Source organism: Lithobates pipiens, unplaced genomic scaffold (genome assembly GCF_037356315.1).
Source record: "Lithobates pipiens isolate NorthernLeopardFrog02 unplaced genomic scaffold, aLitPip1_a1.2 Scaffold_3, whole genome shotgun sequence".
Taxonomy (NCBI): Eukaryota; Metazoa; Chordata; class Amphibia; order Anura; family Ranidae; genus Lithobates; species Lithobates pipiens.
Window position 1 is genome coordinate 238,781,742 of NW_027507790.1, and position 20,609 is coordinate 238,802,350.

The following is a 20,609-nucleotide window of genomic DNA, read 5'->3' on the forward strand; positions in this document are numbered from 1 at the left end:
AAAACACTATAATTAAATTAATCGGTCGGCTTTAATTCAAGGCTCATCAATTTGTCAGTCACATTTCACAACCTTAACAAAAACCCATGCTTTGCTGTAGATTTGGCTGAGGGAAGGAAAAGGAAAATGGCATAATGTTGCAAGGGGGGACAAAGTGACTGGTGCTCTGGACAGGGCCCTGGACCCATCCTCCCGCCCACTGTGACTCCACTCCCCCACCCGCAGTGACTCCACTCCCCCACCCGCAGTGACTCCACTCCCCCACCCGCAGTGACTCCACTCCCCCACCCGCAGTGACTCCACTCCCCCACCCGCAGTGACTCCACTCCCCCACCCGCAGTGACCCCACCCGCAGTGACCCCACTCCCCCACCCGCAGTGACCCCACCCGCAGTGACCCCACTCCCCCACCCGCAGTGACCCCACCCGCAGTGACCCCACTCCCCCACCCGCAGTGACCCCACTCCCCCACCCGCAGTGACCCCACTCCCCCACCCGCAGTGACTCCACTCCCCCACCCGCAGTGACTCCACTCCCCCACCCGCAGTGACTCCACTCCCCCACCCGCAGTGACTCCACTCCCCCACCCGCAGTGACTCCACTCCCCCACCCGCAGTGACCCCACCCGCAGTGACCCCACTCCCCCACCCGCAGTGACCCCACCCGCAGTGACCCCACTCCCCCACCCGCAGTGACCCCACTCCCCCACCCGCAGTGACCCCACTCCCCCACCCGCAGTGACCCCACTCCCCCACCCGCAGTGACTCCACTCCCCCACCCGCAGTGACTCCACTCCCCCACCCGCAGTGACTCCACTCCCCCACCCGCAGTGACTCCACTCCCCCACCCGCAGTGACTCCACTCCCCCACCCGCAGTGACTCCACTCCCCCACCCGCAGTGACTCCACTCCCCCACCCGCAGTGACCCCACCCGCAGTGACCCCACTCCCCCACCCGCAGTGACCCCACCCGCAGTGACCCCACTCCCCCACCCGCAGTGACCCCACCCGCAGTGACCCCACTCCCCCACCCGCAGTGACCCCACTCCCCCACCCGCAGTGACCCCACTCCCCCACCCGCAGTGACCCCACTCCCCCACCCGCAGTGACTCCACTCCCCCACCCGCAGTGACTCCACTCCCCCACCCGCAGTGACTCCACTCCCCCACCCGCAGTGACTCCACTCCCCCACCCGCAGTGACCCCACCCGCAGTGACCCCACTCCCCCACCCGCAGTGACCCCACTCCCCCACCCGCAGTGACCCCACTCCCCCACCCGCAGTGACTCCACTCCCCCACCCGCAGTGACTCCACTCCCCCACCCGCAGTGACCCCACCCGCAGTGACCCCCACTCCCCCACCCGCAGTGACCCCACCCGCAGTGACCCCACTCCCCCACCCGCAGTGACCCCAATCCCCCACCGGCAGTGACCCCACTCCCCCACCGGCAGTGACCCCACTCCCCCACCGGCAGTGACCCCACTCCCCCACCGGCAGTGACCCCACTCCCCCACCGGCAGTGACCCCACTCCCCCACCGGCAGTGACCCCACTCCCCCACCGGCAGTGACCCCACTCCCCCACCGGCAGTGACCCAACTCCCCCACCGGCAGTGACCCAACTCCCCCACCGGCAGTGACCCAACTCTCCCACCGACAGTGACCCAACTCCCCCACCGGCAGTGACCCAACTCCCCCACCCGCTGTGACCCAACTCCCCCACCCGCTGTGACCCAACTCCCCCACCCGCTGTGACCCAACTCCCCCACCCGCTGTGACACAACTCCCCCACCCACTGTGACCCATGGAAGATTGGTGTGCCGCTCAGACACTTGTAATAATTAGGGGTGACCCAACTCACTCACTCGCTGTGACCCAACTCCCCCACCCGCTGTGACCCATGGAAGATTGTTGTGCCGCTCAGGCTCGTGTAGTAATTGAGGGAGCCATGTAGATGGTGTACAAGTCTTCTGCGGCTGGAGTACCAGGGAGGGAGTGGAGCTCGCCCCAACTCCTGTAACCACTAGAGAGAGTAAGGAAAGAGTCCCCGATGCCGCACATCCATGTGTGTATGTGACTGTGGAAGAGACAACCTCAGCCTGGGATCCTGCCAGTTGACTCCGCCAATGCAATTCGCTCTACCCCCCCCCCCCCCCGAGAGCTTAGTCATAGGGATCACCCCACCCACTAATGGTCACCTTGCCCCTACACCTACCTCCACCACTCTATACTTCTGACAGAGCTCTGGGTCCCAATTATTCTTGAGGCCCCCGTACACACCTGAGAGATTTTCAGCTCTAAAAGCACTCAACAAGCCAAACCTCATTCATTTCAAAGGCCCCTGTTGACATTTTAGCTTTTTGTCGCCTGAAGCAAAATTCCTGCCACTCCAGAAAGTACACAAGCTTCTTTTTGGGTAATTACAAGTGTTTTGGGATCCACAGACTTCAAAAGAAACGCCAGACTTGAGCATTTTGGCGCTCGTATTCTGCTCAAACAGCAGATCTCCATCCCTATATTCCACCACCTCTCCTTCTCCTAGTGCTTTCTATTGGCTAAACAAAAACACGTGAAGCTGTAAAACACTTGTAATACGCTTCTAAAAAGCAGCAAAAATGCTTTAAAAATGCCAGAAAAACAACAGTAAATAACTACGCTCAGGTGTGAGTTCTTTATCAGAGCTTACAGAGAGTTAAAGTGTTACTAAACCCACAACAGTAAAATCAGTGTGTACATGCAGTAAAGCATGCTTGTTATACTCACTGTGGAACCTAAGGGGTTAACCCTCTGCATTGTGTAAAGAGGCTGTTTTATCCCGTTTTCCTGTTCCTCCCCTTCTTTTTCTGTCCCCAATCCATCTGCTGTCAGTACAGAGCAATGGAGGCACTCTGCACATGCTCAGTTTGGTGTGTATTGCTAGATAGATTTTTTTCTTGGGAGGGTTCATGTGATCCGCACAGGGCCAATCAGCACTGCTCAGAGGGTCAGGGGTCTCATAGGAGAGAGTCAGAGTAGAATGAAAACTCCTCCTTCAAACCTTAACCAGACACTGATGTAAGTCACAAGACTGCTATATACTGCTGATGAGAAAGGGTATTTAGCAGTTTATATTTACTTCAATAATTGGATTTCCATGTTCTGTGTACTGTGGGAGATCAGATATTGTGAATGTAGGCTCCTGGGTTTAGTAGCGCTTTAATCACCCACTCTACTCACCTATGTGACCAGCCTGGTGATTGGCAGCATAGGCCCAAGCAATGCATCCTGTTCCCCCCATATCTGAATGTACTGGGTATCTTCAAGAGCTCCAACAGGCAATTTGTTGTACACTAACTTGGAGGTTCCCCTGCCTGTGTATAGCCTGACACTCCAAAGAGGCCTAGGTAAAAATGGGAAAATACACTATATTGCCAAAAGTATTGGGACACCTGCTTTTTACATGAACTTTAACGGCATCCCAGTCTGTAGGGTTTAATACTGAGTTGGCCCACCCTTTGCAGCTATAACAGCGTAAACTCTTCTGGGGAGGGCTATACAAAAAGTTTAGGTGTGAGTCTATGGGAATGTTTGACCATTCAGAGAAGTGCATTTGTGAGGTCAGGTACTTGGACGAGAAGGCCTGGCTCACATTCTCCGCTCTAATTCATCCCAAAGGCATTCTAGCGGGTTGAGGTGCAGGCCAGTCAAGTTCCTCTACCCCAAACTCGCTCATCCATGTCTTTATGGATCTTGCTTTGTGCACTGGTGTGCAGTCATGTTGGAACAGGAAGCGTCCATTCCCAAACTGTTCCCCACAAAGTTGGGACCATGAAATTGTCATCAATGGTTTGGTATACTGACACCTTAAGAGTTCCCTTCATTGGAACTAAGGGGCCAAGCCCAGCCCCAAGCCATAATCCCCCATCCACCAAATGCGGTCGGATTTTCAGACGGAAAATGTTCAAAGGGAGCTTGTTATCGGAAATTCTGACCGTGAGTAGGCTCCTTTAGACATTTTCTATCGGAATCTGGATCTCAAATTTTCTGACAACAAAATCCGTTGTCGGAAATTCCGATCGTGTGTACACAATTCCGACGCACAAAGTTCCACGCATGCTCGGAATCAAGCAGAAGAGCCGCACTGGCTATTGAACTTCAATTTTCTTGGCTCGTCGTACATCACTGCGTTCTTGACGTTCAGAATTTTTGTCAACATTGTGTGACCGTGTGTATGCAAGACAAGTTTGAGCCAAAATCCATCGGGAAAAATCCCATGGATTTTGTTGTCGGAATGTGCGATCGTGTGTACACGGCATTACTCTGTCACCAGAAAAATTCCCCCTATTCCGGTGTCAACGCAAAATTTAGGATTTTCTTTTACTTTCGATGACAACCGGAAACAGGACTATTAGAGACGGTGAACCTTCCTAACATGGGGAAACCCAGCAATACAAAATGATCAGGTGTTCTAACCCCTCTCCAATCTAGCCAAAAATAATAAAATTGTTTTGCTTTAGGTTACACCTTATGATTTGTAATCCACTTATTTTAAGAATTGAGCCACCACTGTTGTGCTTTATGGTTGCACGGTTGACAACAAGGCTGCAGTCCTGCAAAGCTTGTGCCACTGCCCATGCCATTTATTAAGCTAAATCTGAAAATTAGAGTATGAATTTTCAAAAAGACGAATTGTGTAAATTGAATAAAAGGAATAATTCTGCACTGTTACCTAAAGGATAAGGCTGTCTGTCACCTTTCCTGGGAAAAGATGCCAACCAATTATTTCTTCCCTATTAATTGGCAAAAAGCCCAATTTCTCCTGCCTGGCTCGTACAATATTGGGCAGATGGCAATCCTACCTAAAACTGATCTTTTGCAAAAAGAAATTCATGTTCTTTTATTTTATTTAACTACATAATGAATGGAGCCACTTAACACAACAGATCACAATAGTGTGGGAATCCATCCTAACCCTAAAATCAGTTTTCACTAGGGCAAAACAGTGGCTGTTATTGCAGAACATAAAGTTGCTTGGTTGTTGTTCTATCCACTTGCCCTCCAAAAAGGTTTTACCCCCTTCATGACCAGGCCATTTTTTGCCATTCGGCACTGCTCTACTTTAACTGGTAATTGCTCAGTCATTCGACACTATGAAAATGAGATCAGTGACTGTATCCTCAATAGTGCCACATCCAGAAATTGGTAGAAACAAAATGAATACCCCTAGGCTGACTTTATAGGCATTAAAGCGGTTCTCCACCCTAAAGCAGAAGTTCTGCTCATCTGATCCCTCCCCCCCTCCGGTGCCACAATCTGCACCTTTCAGGGGGGAGGGGGGTGCAGTTACCTGGATAATCCAGGTATCTGCACCCACTTCCGGGACAGACCGCCGCAGATGCCCCGCCCCCTCCCGTTGTGTTCTGGGAAACACACAGTTCCCAGGACACAGCAGGGACCAGCAGAGAAGCGCAGCGCGACTTGCGCATGCGCAGTAGGGAACCGGGCAGTGAAGCTACAACGCTTCACTTCCCGATTCCCTGACAGAGGATGGTGGTGGGGGCAGCAGAGAGACGATCGCTCATCATCTGCCGCCGACATCGCTGGACCCTGGGACAGGTAAGTGTGAATTTATTAAAAGTCATCAGCTGCAATATTTGTAGCTGCTGGCTTTTAATATTTTTTTTAAAGGTGCAGAACTGCTTTAATATATTGAGAAAAATATAATAATAATAATAATAAATATATTATATATATATATATTTGGTCGGCAGAGTGGTGTAGTGGGTAGCACTCTCACCTAGCAGTAAAAAGGGTCACTGGTTCAAATCCCAACCACGACACTACCTGCCTGGAGTTTGTATGTTCTCCCTGTGCCTGCATGGGTTTCCTGGATTCCTCCCACACTCCAAAGACATGCAGGTAGGTTAATTGGCTTTTGTCCAAAATTGGCCCTAGTATATGAATGGGGACCTTAGATTGTGAGCTCCTTGAGGGTAGGGTCCCATGTGAGTGTGCAATGTACAGGGATAGGGGTAGACACTCACTCAGGTTGAACTGGATGGACTGGTGTCTTTATTCAACCTTACTAACTATGAAACTATATATCTGTGACAAAAAAAAATAAGTGTCATAGGTGCAAGTTAGTGTCCGATTGCTCATCGCAATATCATAGTCCCACTATGAGGCGCTGATTAAGTAGCATTAAAAAAAAAAATTCTAGAATATATCCAATAGTTTGTCGATGCTATAACTTTTGCACAAATCAAACAATATACGCTTATTGGGATTTATACCAAAAATATGTAGCATAATACATATTGGCTTAAATTTATGAAGAAATTAGATTTTTTACATTTTTTATTGGATATGTTTTATAGCAGAAAGCAAAAAAAAATAATTTTTTTTCCCCCAAACTTGACGGTATTTTTTTGTTTATATCGCAAAAAATAAAAAATGCAGAGGGGAATCAAATACCACCAAAAGAAAGCTCTATTTGTAAGGAAAAAAATAAATATATTATATTTGCATACAGCATTGCATGACTGTGCAATTGTCAGTTAAAATAACGCATTGCCGTATCGCAAAAAATGGCCTGGCTGTGAAGGGGGGTAAATCTTTCGGTAGATCTTCAAGTAGATAGCAAAAATGAATACGATTTCTGTGTAGTACTGGGCTCAGCTCTACCACAGGAAAATGCTGCCTCAAGTTATCCTGGGGTTAAATTTGGCCATCAATCATGTCTCACTATAGGAAAAACAAGCCGTACATGAGGTTATGCATTTATCGAGAATATGGATCTACGAACTTATTATTACGATACCATACAGAAAATTCACCACCCTTATTAAGTGTCTATCATCTGTTGACAAAGGTGTTACTCTGCCTCTATTGATACACAACCTTCTCTATGAACAACCCATAACTACAGTGTCATGGTTTTGCATCATGATGCCCAATTCATGTGGACTAGAGGTTGTCACATGTGCAGTCAGCCATTCTTGCTCTATTGAATTTTTCAAAAAACAGTTTTGCCTGCCTGATGTTGGAGTAGACCTGGCTCACAATTGGAGTTCCAGTTCATCCCAAAGGTGTTCAGTAGGGTTGAGGTCAGGGCTCTGTGCAGGACACTTAAGTTCCCCCATACCAAACTCATCAAACCTTTGTGAGGTCAGGTACTGATGTCGGGTGAGAAGATATGGCTCACAATCAGAGTTCCAATTCATCCCAAAAGTGTTCAGTAGAGTGGAGGTCGGGGCTCTGTGATGCCACTTGAGTTCCTCCACAACAAAGTCATAAAACCATGTCTTTATAGAACTGGCTATGTATACAAAGGACATAGCCATGACAGAACAGAAAAGGACCTTACCCAAACTATTGCCAAAATTTTCGAAATGTGCACAGTTGTCTAAAATGTCTTTGTATTCTTTAGTATTAACAGTACCCTTCACTGAACATGCCTGAACTCAATAATTTGGAGGGGTATATTCACATACTTTTTGGCCATACATTGTACTGTATTCCAATTAATTGGTTAGTCTTTAGGTTCCTTCATTGGGTACTCTCAATCAGGTCCAAATGAGCCCATCTCTCTCGGGGTTACTTGTTGTCCAAGACTTTTAGGCTTAAAACAGGAGAAATATTTTGCAAGGGTAATTGTGTTTATAAAATTTCAGGTAATTTATTTTAAGCAATTAATTTTTACACATAGGTAGCAATGGCATGTAGCAGGCAAATGGTGCTGCAAATTTGTGCAATCAATTGCACAACACCACCAACAAAAATTGTCAAAAATGACCTTAGTCAGCTCAGCATCACCGATTTTGTGGTTTTTGAACTGGCTGAAGAATGTTTATGGGCATCAGGGAACATACATTTATTTTATCTTTATGATGAGGATAAAACAAAACAGGTTGGCTATTAAACCAATAAACTGATCATTTTAGCACGAACACCACCTATATATTACATTTTTTTTCCCCAATTTTATTACATATTTGCAAAAGAAAAGAAAATACAGGCCAGAAGGTCAAATATATGTCATGTACAGCAATAACAATAACATATATATATATATATATATATATATGCACACACTGTATATAGATCAGCTCTATTACAACACCCAAAGTATTAGGCCTCATGCACACGGACGTTTTTACAGCCGCTTTTTTGAGCTTTTTTTGCAGCTTAAAAACGGCTGTCCATGTTAGTCTATGGCCGCGTACACACGAGAGGATTGTCCGTCCAACTTAGTCCGCTGAAACGTGTTTCAGCGGACAGTCCGCTCGTGTGTGGGCTTCAGCTGACTTTTTCAGCGGACAGTCTGGCGGACTAAGTCTTTCGGAATTTCCGTAATACAGTCCGTCCAAACTTGGTTTCAGCGGACAGTCCGCTCGTGTGTAGGCAAGTTGGACGAACTAAGTATGGCGCATGCTCAGAAAGGATTTACACGGCCGAAGGTTGCATTGCAGTGTATTGGACGTCGTATTTCTAGTCCCGTCGTACGTGCTGTACACGTCATCGTGCAAGCTTTCAGCCGACTGTCTGTTCATCGTGTGTGGTCAAGTCCGTTCATTCAAAAGTAGGACGGATTGTCTGTCGGATTGTCTGACGGACTTAGTTGGCCAGACAATCCGCCCGTGTGTACGCGGCCTATGGCTTCATGCCCACCTAGGCGTTTTTGAGCTGCAAATGGCATAGGCGTTTTTAAGCTGTAAAAAAAACTGAAAAACGCGCAAAAACGCGCATAAACGTGTAACATATTTTCTTTGTTTTCTGTGGCATTGTGGGAAATTTGGGAGTGCTATAACCAAGAGATGTGTTTCTTTAAAAAACGCTACTTAACGCTAAAAAACGCGCAAAAACGCGGTAAAAATTGCGTTTTTAACGCCGATTTTTCCGGGTGTCAGAGCTAGCTTTGCAGCCAGTTTTTTAAAACCTCTGTGTGCATGAGCACTTAAAATGTTTTTTTAACAGTGAATAAAAAATAAAAAAAGTGATAAAATTGTTATTGCTTTCTCTGTTCTCATCAGGGACATTGTCCTGGTAACCATTGTCAACAGGGCTGAAAGTGAGGGAAAAGTCACATAGAGTGACAAGAAAGACCAGGTAATCCACTGGGACTGCCATATTTTATTTTTCTTTAACTTTTTATTTCGTTTTTTTATGTTATGACTGAGCGTAGAGCTAAATTAATCCTAGTGGGTGTTAATTCAATGTTGATTGATTACCTCTGCTAGAAATTCAATCTAAGCATCATCTACCCTTTTGGCAACATAATACTTTCTAAGGTCTCAAAACGTTTTCTCCTGCTAGTTTTTAGGGTTTGACCCCATGTTCTTGATCTTAGCTTCATATTGGAAATACTGCCCTCGTGGACATTATTTAAACCCTACATGTATTTAACCACTTGGCCACTGGGCACTTAAACACCCTTAATAACCAGACCAATTTTCAGCTTTCGGTGCTCTCACATTTTGAATGACAATTACTCAGTCATGCAACACTGGACCTATATGAAATTTTTGTCCTTTTTTTCACACAAATGGAGCTTTCTTTTGGTGGTATTTAATCACCGCTGGGTTTTTTATTTTTTGTGCTATAAAAGAAAAAATACAGAAAATTCTGTAAAAAAATGAATTTTTCTTTGTTTCTGTTATAAAATTTAGCAGATTAGTAATTTTTTCTTCATAAATTTTGGCCAAAATTTATACTACTACATATCTTTGGTAAAAATAAGTACAAATTGGTGGATATTATTTGGTCTTTGTGAAAGTTATAGAGTCCACAAGCTATGGTGCCAATATCTGAAAATTGATTACACCTGAAGTACTGACGGCCTATTTCAATTCTTGAGACCCTAACATGCCAGAAAAGTACAAATACCCCCCAAATGACCCCTTTTTGGAAAGAAGACATTCCAAGGTATTTAGTAAGAGGCGTGATGAGTTTTTTGAAGTTGTCATTTTTTCCCACAATTCTTTGCAAAATCAAGATTCTTTTTTACTTTTATTTATTTTTTTCACAAAATTGTCATATTATCAGTTTATTTCTCACACACAGCATATGCATACCACAAATTACACCCCAAAACACATTCTGCTATTACTCCCGGGTACGGCGATACCACATGTGTGAGACTTTTACACAGTGTGGCCACATACAGAGGCCCAACATGCAGGGAGCGCCATCAGGTGTTCTGGAGCACCCAGGACAATTCTGACATTTCTCTCCTACATGTAAAAATCATCATTTATTTGCTAGAAAATTACATAGAACTCCAAAACATTATATATGTTTTTTTAGCAAACACCCTGGAGAATACAATGGTGGTCGTTGCAACTTTTTCTCTCGCACGGTATTTGCGCAGCAATTTTTCGAATGCTTTTTTTTGGAAAAAAAATTGTTTTGTGCTTAAAAAAAAAAAACAGTAAAGTTAGCCCAATTTTTGCATAATGTGAAAGATGAAGTTACGCTGAGTAAATAGATACCCAACATGTCACTCTTCAAAATTGCACACGCTTGTGGAATGGCGCCAAACGTCGCTACTTAAAAATCCCCATAGGCGACGATTTAATTTTTTTTTACTGGTTATATGTTTTGAGTTACAGAGGAGGTCTAGGGCTAGAATTATTTCTCTCGCTCTAGCGTTCGCAGCGATACCTCACATGTGTGGTTTGAACACCGTTTTCATATGTGGGCGGGACTTACGTATGCGTTCGCTTCTGCATGTGAGCACATGGGGACAGGGGCGCTTTAAAAAAATAAAAATAAATTTATTGTTCATTTTACTTTATTTATTTTAGTTTGACATTTTTTTCCCCAAAAATAAATTTTTTGATCACTTTTATTCCTATTACAAGGAATGTAAACATCCCTTGTAATAGGAATATGGCATGACAGGTCCCCTTTACAGTGAGATGTGGGGTCAATAAGACCCCGCCTTTCACCTCTAAGCTGGGAAGCCTGAAAAAAAAAAAAGATTCTGGATTTGATCGTATTGGCGAGTAGAAGCACCGGAGGGTGGCGGAAGGGGGGGGGGGGGGTGTCTATGGCTGGGTATTGCAGGGTATCACCGACTATGGCTGGGTATGGCTGGGTATCTCAGAGTATGGCTGGGTATCTCAGAGTATGGCGTTGCAGAGTATTGCGTTGCAGAGCATTGCAGGATATTGGTGGGTGTTGCAGGGTATTGGCGGGTGTTGCAGGTCATTGCAGAGTGTTGCAGGGCATTGCCGGGTGTTGCAGGGCATTGCCGGGTGTTGCAGGGCATTGCCGAGTGTTGCAGGGCATTGCCGAGTGTTGCAGGGCATTGCCGAGTGTTGCAGGGCATTGCCGAGTGTTGCAGGGCATTGCCGAGTGTTGCAGGGCATTGCCGAGTGTTGCAGGGCATTGCCGAGTGTTGCAGGGCATTGCCGAGTGTTGCAGGGCATTGCAGGGTATTGCAGAGTAATGCAGAGTATTGCAGAGTAATGCAGAGTATTGCAGAGTATTACAGGGTAATGCAGAGTAATGCAGAGTAATGCAGAGTAATGCAGAGTATTGCAGAGTATTGGCAGGGAATTGAGGGGTTAATTTTCGGTGAGCAGCGATGTGGGCACTGCAGATGCAGCCCACATCGCTGCTGACACCGATCTCTTCCCCCTCCGCTGTTCCGATCGGTACAGAGAGGGGGAGGGAGGAACCGGCGTGTTTGTTTACAAGTGATCCCTCTGTCATTTGACGGAGCGATCACGTGGTAAACGGCCGCGATGAGCGGCCGTTTACCGTGATCCGTGATGCGCCGGGTCATATGGACCCGGCGGTCACGGATGCTCTCGAGTGCGCGCCCCAGGGGGCGTGCGAGAGCGGAATTATCATATGACGTCCTCCCAGAGTTAAGAAACCGCCCTGTAGCCGTCATTCGGCTATAGGGCGGTTGTTAAGTGGTTAAAGGATTGATTCATAGCCACCATCCTTGAAGATCTTACAATGTGGACTCCTGTTCTAATGACATGCTCTAAGGCAGTGGTTATCAACCCTGTCCTCAGGGCCCACTAACAGGCCAGGTTTTATGCATTACCTTGGGGCGAAGCAGACTAGAATACTGCAATCACTGAGCAGCAAATGATATGACCTGTGATGTATTTCAGTTATCTTGCAAACCTGGCCTGTTAGTGGGCCCTGAGGACAGGGTTGATGACCACTGCTCTAAGGGGATTGTCCTCATTTTGGATAGATTTCCTGTTATTCCTACAGCAGCCTTTTTTCAATCGGGGTGCCTTGGAAAAATACCTATATATTTTCCAAAAACTGTTTACAAGTCAGCAGGTGAATCAAACCTGCCTAATTAGTTACACAAAGCCATAGGTTTTCATTGTACACCATTACAACCTTCTAGCCACCAGTATCCCAACAACCAAGGATGTCATCGGTTGATAAGGAGGATGTCGGGCACCTGCACAGCATCCTTTGTTTGCCCCTCCCCTGCCACTTTGCTTTAGCATCAAGATCACATTTGCTGAGTGACGGAGAGAAATTGAGGTAGAAAGGAAACATTGAAATACTAGTCAGTATCAGTGTGCAAAGGTGTATTTGCTTTGGAAGAATAAATGTCCTCTAACGTTGGGTGTCATACGCATCCTTAACCTCTGCAACATCTCCAGAATTCCACCCTTCCTGACTAATAACACCACAAAGCAATGTATTCACTCCTTGAATATTTCCCACCTTGACTACTGCAACTCTCTCCTTAGTGGCCTACCCTTACGCAGGCTATCCCCACCTTCAGTCTATTATGAATGCTGCTGCTAGACTAATATACCTCACTAATCAATCTGTGACTGCTGCCCCTCTCTGCCAATCCCTTCACTGGCTTCCCCTACCCTACCGTATAAAATTCAAAATGCTGACCATAACATACAAGGCCATCCACAACATCGCCCCCATCTACATCACCAACCTCATCTGCAGATATCGCCCAAATTGTCCCATCGGCTCCTCCCAGGACCTCCTGCTCTCTAGCTTCCTTGTTACCTCCTCTCATACTCGCCTTCAGGACTTCTCCAGAGCCTCTCCCATCCTCCGGAACTCCCTTACCCGGTATATTCGATCAGCCCCTAACCTGTCAACCTTTAGGAGATCCCTGGAAACTCACTTATTCAGGGAAACCTATCCCACATCCACCTAACAACTGTCCACGTGCCACCCCCCATTAAATCATCCCCCCGCATCTATTACCTTTTGTACCACCACCCCCTCCGTTTAGAATGTAAGCTCTACGAGCAGGGCCCTCCTGTATTTAACTGTACTGTAATTGTGCTGTCCCCCCTCTACATTGTTAAGCGCTGCTTAAACTGTTGGAGCTATATAAATTGTGTATAATAATAATAATAATAATAATATGGATGTTGCTGCTTTATGCAAACCTATTTGTTTCATTTTAGAAAGGGGTGTCTTGAGATTGTGTGGAATTTTAAAGGGTGCCTTGACTGAAAGAGGGTTGAGAAACACTGATCTACAGTACAGTAAGTGAAGGTGAATTTCTCAAATGGGAGAAAGTATGATAGGGATTTTAACATTTCTCAACTCTATAGAAAAAATAATTGCTTTAGATATACAATAAAGAAACAGTACAGCCACAGTCACGTACAGACGTCTTACACCTCCATGACCTGTATAAAGTTATTGGCCCAAAGCTTCGTTTTTAGATATGTCCAGTATACTTCTCACATACTGTATATGCCAATTGTCACAGATTCGTCAAGGTAGCCTCACATCTTGCATGGCAGTCCCGATGATGCTGCATTCCAGGCGATGACCTAGGTTTATAATGCCACCCCTTACGTGAGTTACTGCACATGTGCAGAAACTCAATAAAGCATTCGTTATGGTGATTGGAGGCCTCAAGTGGGTGGTCCCTGCAAAGGTAAAAGAAAGGTTTGGGTGGGCCACTTGGGTAGGTGGGTAGGCCTGAGGCATGATGTGGGTCCAGGGGGCCTGGACTGAAATGTTGTAACGTCAGTATGTCCTCTTTATATTCTTTTAGTGGTTAGAGGTCCTTTACCTCTTATATAAAGATCACAGAGCCATATATCAGCTTCTCATATTTTACCCACAAGTTGATATCTATCTTGCCTTGCTGGTCTTTTAAACAGGCACCATCCTCTGCTGTTCTATTGAAACCTGATAAACAAACATTCCTATTGCACTGGCTCATTGTTTTGGTTTGAGACTGGCAGTAGTGCTGCTCCTGCATTGCTGAAAGGTCAGTGGTGTCTACTATGCTGAGCATCTGTCATTTCTCACACTGCTATGTTCCACCAGCTATGTAAATTGAAGTGGAAACTTCTGAGTTATGAACATAACGTGTTCCCAATGGCGAGCAGCCGGCTCTCCTGCACCTGACGCTGACCCCGGCCTGCCTTTGCCAGTCTTCTAAGAGAATCATTGCTTGTAAGGCAAAGCCGCAGTATCATCAACTTAGTAAATAGTCCTTATTCATAACTTCTGTAGACTCTTGAAGGAATCCAAGAAGAGCTACGAGACTTCTCAAGTGGGCAATTAATCCCTGACTTTTAGGCTAGGTTCACATCTATGAGTGTTGGGAATGCGTGCAAAATTATTTATTTCAGGTACTTCTATAGCGCCGTCAGTTTACACAGTGCTTTACATATATATTGTACATTTACATCAGTCCCTGCTCTCAAGGAGCTTACAATCTAAGGTCCCTAACACACATTCATCCTGACATGCACAGAAACACTCTGCCCTAGCAGACAGATGGCAGTGCCATTGCCAATGGCATCTCCATGCATCTGCAAACACATCTGCCAAACCACATGGTGCCACAGCCCCATGCGGTTTCCTGAAGTGCATTTAAAAAAAAAAAAGAAAAAAAAAAAGTCAGATTTATTTTCTGTATTTAGTATGCGTAGAGCAGCCCACTGAAATGAATAGGCTGCCTACACGTGCCCATTCACAGTCGCACCTGCATGGTATGAACTGAGCCTAAGGCCTCATCCACATGGCTGATTAGGATCAAGAAGAATCATAACATGCACATGGGTGTCTGGTACCATTGGGACCATACAACATCAAATGTATGCATATTTCTCCACCTGGGAGCCACAGGTGCGGTGTACAGCTGCCCATAGAAATGCACAACCCTGGACATATGAGAGTCTGAATTTTTCTATTTTGTTTTGAAAAGTGATGAGCACGGGCGTGGTTAGATTAGGATCTGAATCCACATGTGCCAGTCCACCAGGAATCTGTCACTTGTACGAGCCATTCATTTGCATCTGGGGTATTTCCTGCCCTGCAGCTGTATGCATGCAAGGGGCATGTATAGGTGTGGCTGTGGGGGCAGTAATTACCCTAGCTGCAGATTATTGGACCGTACAGCTTCTTGGCGGGCTTAAACACATGGGTTCAGATCTTAGTCCAAGCAAGCCCAAGCCTTGCCACCAGCTTTGCTGCACCTGGAATCCCATTTAGCTGATTGGAACTGAACGTTCAACTAAGCTTGAAAGCTGAACACCAGGATAAGGAAATATCATATAAACAATTCATATGTATTCTTACTTCAGTCTTGTTGTACTTTGTGTATTTCTTCTGGATCTGTTTTAACAGAATATCCTGTGTCGTGGGAGGTAACCAAAGCACCCAGATGGGTGAACATAAAAACTCCAGGTGGATAGGGGCTTGGTGGGAATTGTTTCAAAAAGGGCATTGAGAAAAAAAAAAAAAAGATGCGGGTACATAGCTATTGACACAGCATATTTGTTAAATGCCATCTAAATCCAGCCAGCTGTTGGGTACAAGCCATAGTGTACAGTGAGCTGAATCATCGGTAAACCCCAACAGGTTTTAAAATACCCTGTAATACGACCACATCCCATAATTAGCTAAATGAGCAGGGCCAAGTTTTACAGCAACTAAATGTTTATCTGACCTCTGGGTGAACTACGCAAAAATAATTATCCACCAGTTATAGGGAGAGGGGGGTCCCCAGTGACCAGCGCTGACCACAGATTGAAAGAAGTTTTGCTGAGAAAGACGGGTGGTAAGACACTCCCCCTCGTTTCACCACTCGAATGGGAACCGCCATGCTTTATCTTGGATTTAGCCAATGAAAAAACTTGTATGGGCTTAGAAAAGGTGCCCGTCTTCTCAATAAAGAAAAGGATAATGATTGGTGCCCAGTCACATGCCAATTGGCATCAGACTGGAGAATCTCTGCATAATGACATACTGCTGGTACAGAAGTCATCTGCTATTACATAATAGTTTCATACTTACCAACAATCTTAGTCCCACAGTCTCGGGTACACTATCGCCCCTGCCAATGGCCCACAGTTGATACGTCCAACTTCCAAGGCAGTCCCCAATACATTGCAACCCCTGCCCACAGCCTACAGTTGTTAAGCCCACCTTCCGGGCAGTCCTGTCCAGATCATGCCCACTTGCCCAGTGATCCTGCTAACTTTCTGGGAAGTTTCATCCCTGATTATATGGGAACCGCCCGTGCAAAAATCCAACTCCCTCAGCGAACACAATAGCCAAACAAGGATGGCTGTTCATCATTCAATTATGCCTTACTAACCTTTCAGTGCCTGCTACTCCTTTCCGTCAACCCCTCCACTGTATTCCATGCATCCAACAAATTCAATTCAAAATATTAACAACTTACAAAGCCATCGACATCACTAACCTAGTCTCAAAATACCAACCTAATTATTATTATACAGATTTTTATATAGCGCCAACAGTTTGCGCAGCACTTTACAACATGAGGACAGACATTACATTACAATTTGGTATGAGAGAAATCAGAAGGGCCTGCTTGTCAGAGCTTACAATCTAAAAAGGAAGGGGCAATTGATACAAAAGGTAATAGCTGTGGGGGGATGAGCTGATGGAGTAAGTAAAACAGTGTTAGTTAGAAGCAGGATAAGCTTCTTGGAAGAGAAGGGTTTTCAGGGATCTCCTAAAGATGGATAGATTAGGGGACAGTGGGACAGATTGGGGTAGGGAGTTCCAAAGGATGGGAGAAGTTCTGGAGAAATCCTGGAGGCGAGCATGGGAGGAGGTGACAAGGGAGCTAGAGAGCAGGAGGTCTTGGGATGACTGAAGAGAGCGGCTTGGTTAGTATTTTAAGACTAGGTTAGTGATGTAGTTGGGGGCAAAGTTATGGATGGCTTTGTAAATTATTGTTAGTACTTTGAATTTTATTCGTTGGGTGAGTGGAAGCCAGTGGAGGGATTGGCAGAGAGGGGTGGAGGACACTGAATGGTTGGAAAGGTGGATGAGTCCTGCAGTGGCATTCATTATGACTGAGGGGGGATAGTCTATGTAAAGGTAATCCAATGAGGAGAGAGTTGCAGTAGTCGAGGCGAGGGATAACCGGGGAGTGAATTAGAAGCTTGGTGGTGTCAGTTAAAAAGGGGCGTATTCTGGAAATGTTGCGGAGGCTAAGGCGGCATGATTTGAACAGGGATTGGATGTGGGCCTGAAACCTAAACCTTCTCTTTGTTCCTCTTTATGCTCTCTAGCTCCCTTATCACCTCCTCCCATGCTCGCCTCCAGCACTGTTCATCAGCCTCTCCTATCCTATGGATCTCTCTACCCCAATCATGGCTGACCATCTCCTATTTTGTTTGCTTTTAGACAATCCCTGAAAACCCTTCTCTTCAGAGAAACCTCTCCTTCCCCCACCTAACAAGTGTACTTTTATTTTCTCCATCAGCTCATCCCCAAAAGCCATTAACTTTTCTATCACTTGACCTACCCCCCCCCCCCCCCCAGAGACTCTCCCTTGTCGTTGGCTGAGGTAGCAGCGGGCGCCATTGGCTCCCACTGCTGTCAAAGTCAGTGAGCCAACAAGGAGAGAGAGGGGGTAGAGCCGAGCCGTGGCTCCATGTCTGAATGTACACACAGATGAAGCGGCTCGGCTCAGGTGCCCCCATAGCAAGCAGCTTGCTTTGTGGGCACCCAGCAAGAGGGTGGAACCAGGAGCATCGGCAAAGGACCTGAGAAGAGCAGTATTTGGGCTGCTCTGTGCAAAACCAATACACAGAGCAGGTACCTGCAAGTATAACATGTTTGCTATTTTTAAACAACAAAAAAACAAACAAAAAGTATGGATTGGTGTAACTTGGTGTAACAGTGATATCACATACTAGGCATGGTGTCCTTTGTAGGATTCCAATTAATGGTGGGTTAACTGGAAATATGGGACATGGAGGTATCTGTGGAGAGTTGGGATTGTCCCCGAGCCAGTGTTCGCACCTTCAAAGATCGGCAACCTAGTAGTGCACCGAATGGGTTTTTTGGTGGCAAAACCGATACAGAAAATGAAAAATACACTAGGCCGAAAACCGAAACTGACCGATACCGAAAATTACTGTTTTTAAAAAATATTTTTATACAGGAGATGGTCAGAGACTGGGGACATGGTAGAGGAGATGGTCAGAGACTGGGGACATGGTACAGCAGATGGTCAGAGACTAGGGACATGGTAAAGGAGATGGTCAGAGACTGGGGAGCCATGGTACAGGAGATGGTCAAAGACTGGGGACATGGTACAGGAGATGGTCAGAGACTGGGGACATGGTACAGGAGATGGTCAGACACTGCAGTTCCTATAGACGTTAGTAGATAATGGCTGATCGGCCCTCTCACTTGACCCAGCAATACCCCCCCAGGACAAACCACTGCCTCCATTAGTAAAGTCCCCCCCGCCAGGACAAACCAACCCCCTCCATTAGTACAGATCCCCCAGGACAAACCAACCCCCCTCCATTAGTACCGACCCTCCCAGGACAAACCCCCCTCCTCCATTAATACAGACCCCCAGGACAAACCAACCCTCCTCCATTAGTACAGATCCCCCAGAACAAATCCCTCTCCATTAGTAATGACCCCCTCAGGACAAACCACCCCCTCCATTAGTACAGACCCCCCCAGGACAAACCAAACCCCATCCATTAGTACAGAACCCTCCCAGGATAACGCCCCCTTTCCCCTCCATTACTGCAGACCCCCCCGGAACAAATCCCTCTCCCTCTCCCCCCTCAGGACAAACCAACCCCCCTCCATTAGTACAGACCCCCCCCAGGACAAACCAACCCCCCTCCATTAGTACAGACCCCCAGGACAAAACAACCCCCATCCATTAGTACAGACCCGCCCCCAGGACAAACCAACCCCCCTCCATTAGTACAGACCCCCCCAGGACAAACCAATCCCCCTCCATTAGTACAGACACCTCCCAGGACAACACCCCCCCGTTCCCCTCCATTAGTACAGACCCCTCCCAGGACAAACCCCCCATTAGTACAGACCTCCCCTGGGCCCCCTCCATTAGTACAGACCCCCCAGGACAACCCCCTCCATTAGTATAGACCCCCCAGGGCAAATTCCCCCCTCCATTAGTACAGACCCCCCCAGGACAAACCCCCACCCCCCTCCATTACGGTACATTAAAACAGATGGGAGAACAGATCCCAGCAGGCAGGAGTTAAAACAGAGAGGATGTCACTGCACAGCTAGTCTCATTCCACAAAGAGACAGGCGCTCTGATCTCTGGCTGCTTCGCTCTCCTCCTCCGACAGGAGCAGGGAGGGGGACAGGCTTGGGAAACACAGCGGTGGCGGCGAGAGCCGCCTCTCAACAAGGACAAGGAGAGAAGGAGGAGGATGGAGGGGAGCACTCTGGCACTTCAGCACCCCACCTCTGTGGCGCCTTGGTGAACTGCACCCACCTAGGATGGGCCCCGCCTATGCCCTGCCCCATTATCGGCGTGATTTCTCTTTCAGTATATTGCAGAAAAGGCAATTTTCAGGCCGATATGTTTCAGCGGCCGAAATTTCGGTGCATCCCTATTGATTATTATTACGCTTCTGTTTAAAGGAATGTTTTATATTGGTTATGTCTTAATACATATCCGCTATGACCAATTTTTACTCCAAAATTGTGTTGGTCTAATCATTTAAATTAAATTTGATAAGATGGGTATGGGGGGCATTGCGGTTATTATGGTGAGTGCTTGGTGTTTTTCTCTAGTCATTTAATTACTGACACTAAAAACATCTGGCCTTCAATATCATTTTAAGCATCCTCAAGGTGGATGATTCAAGCACATTTCAAGAAGCAGAGTTGAGAGTCCTTGAGGACCTATATGTAATCCCATAAAACCGAGACAATGGAACCGAAGAATGCCTGCACAGGAGATTGTGTACATCGCCAGTGTTTTATTTACTTCTTTTTGACTGGAGTACCCCTTTAAACACTGCCTTTTCAGCACGTTGTGTTGGGTCTTCTTTAAGACTGTAGCGCTCCAACAACCAGGAGACAAATCCCCGTGTCCCTGCATCTGTTCTGGATGGCATCTGACATTATCATCCTGACAGTTCAGTGAAGCTTTGCCGTGTACTATCGTTAGAGCGACAGCAACAGCAAAACAAACAACAAACAGGCGGCAGATGGAACGCACTTCTGCTTTCCGATTCTTTTCTGTTGATTCTGATCATCTCCAAGGAGCCGCTAACTTCGGTGGCCTTAGCGTACATAAAACAAGGAAATCAGCATGAATAAATAATAACAGCAGTCTCTCTCGTTCAGTGCTAGACATCCCCCCTGCTAAGATTTATT

At 46.4% G+C, this 20,609-nt stretch overlaps 1 protein-coding gene across 22 annotated transcripts in view; it reads right to left on the reverse strand.

Moving 5' to 3' along the window:
- Positions 1 to 20,609, reverse strand: part of NEDD4L (NEDD4 like E3 ubiquitin protein ligase) — a 585,723-nt gene that overhangs the window by 179,908 nt on the left and 385,206 nt on the right. The window lies entirely within an intron of this gene.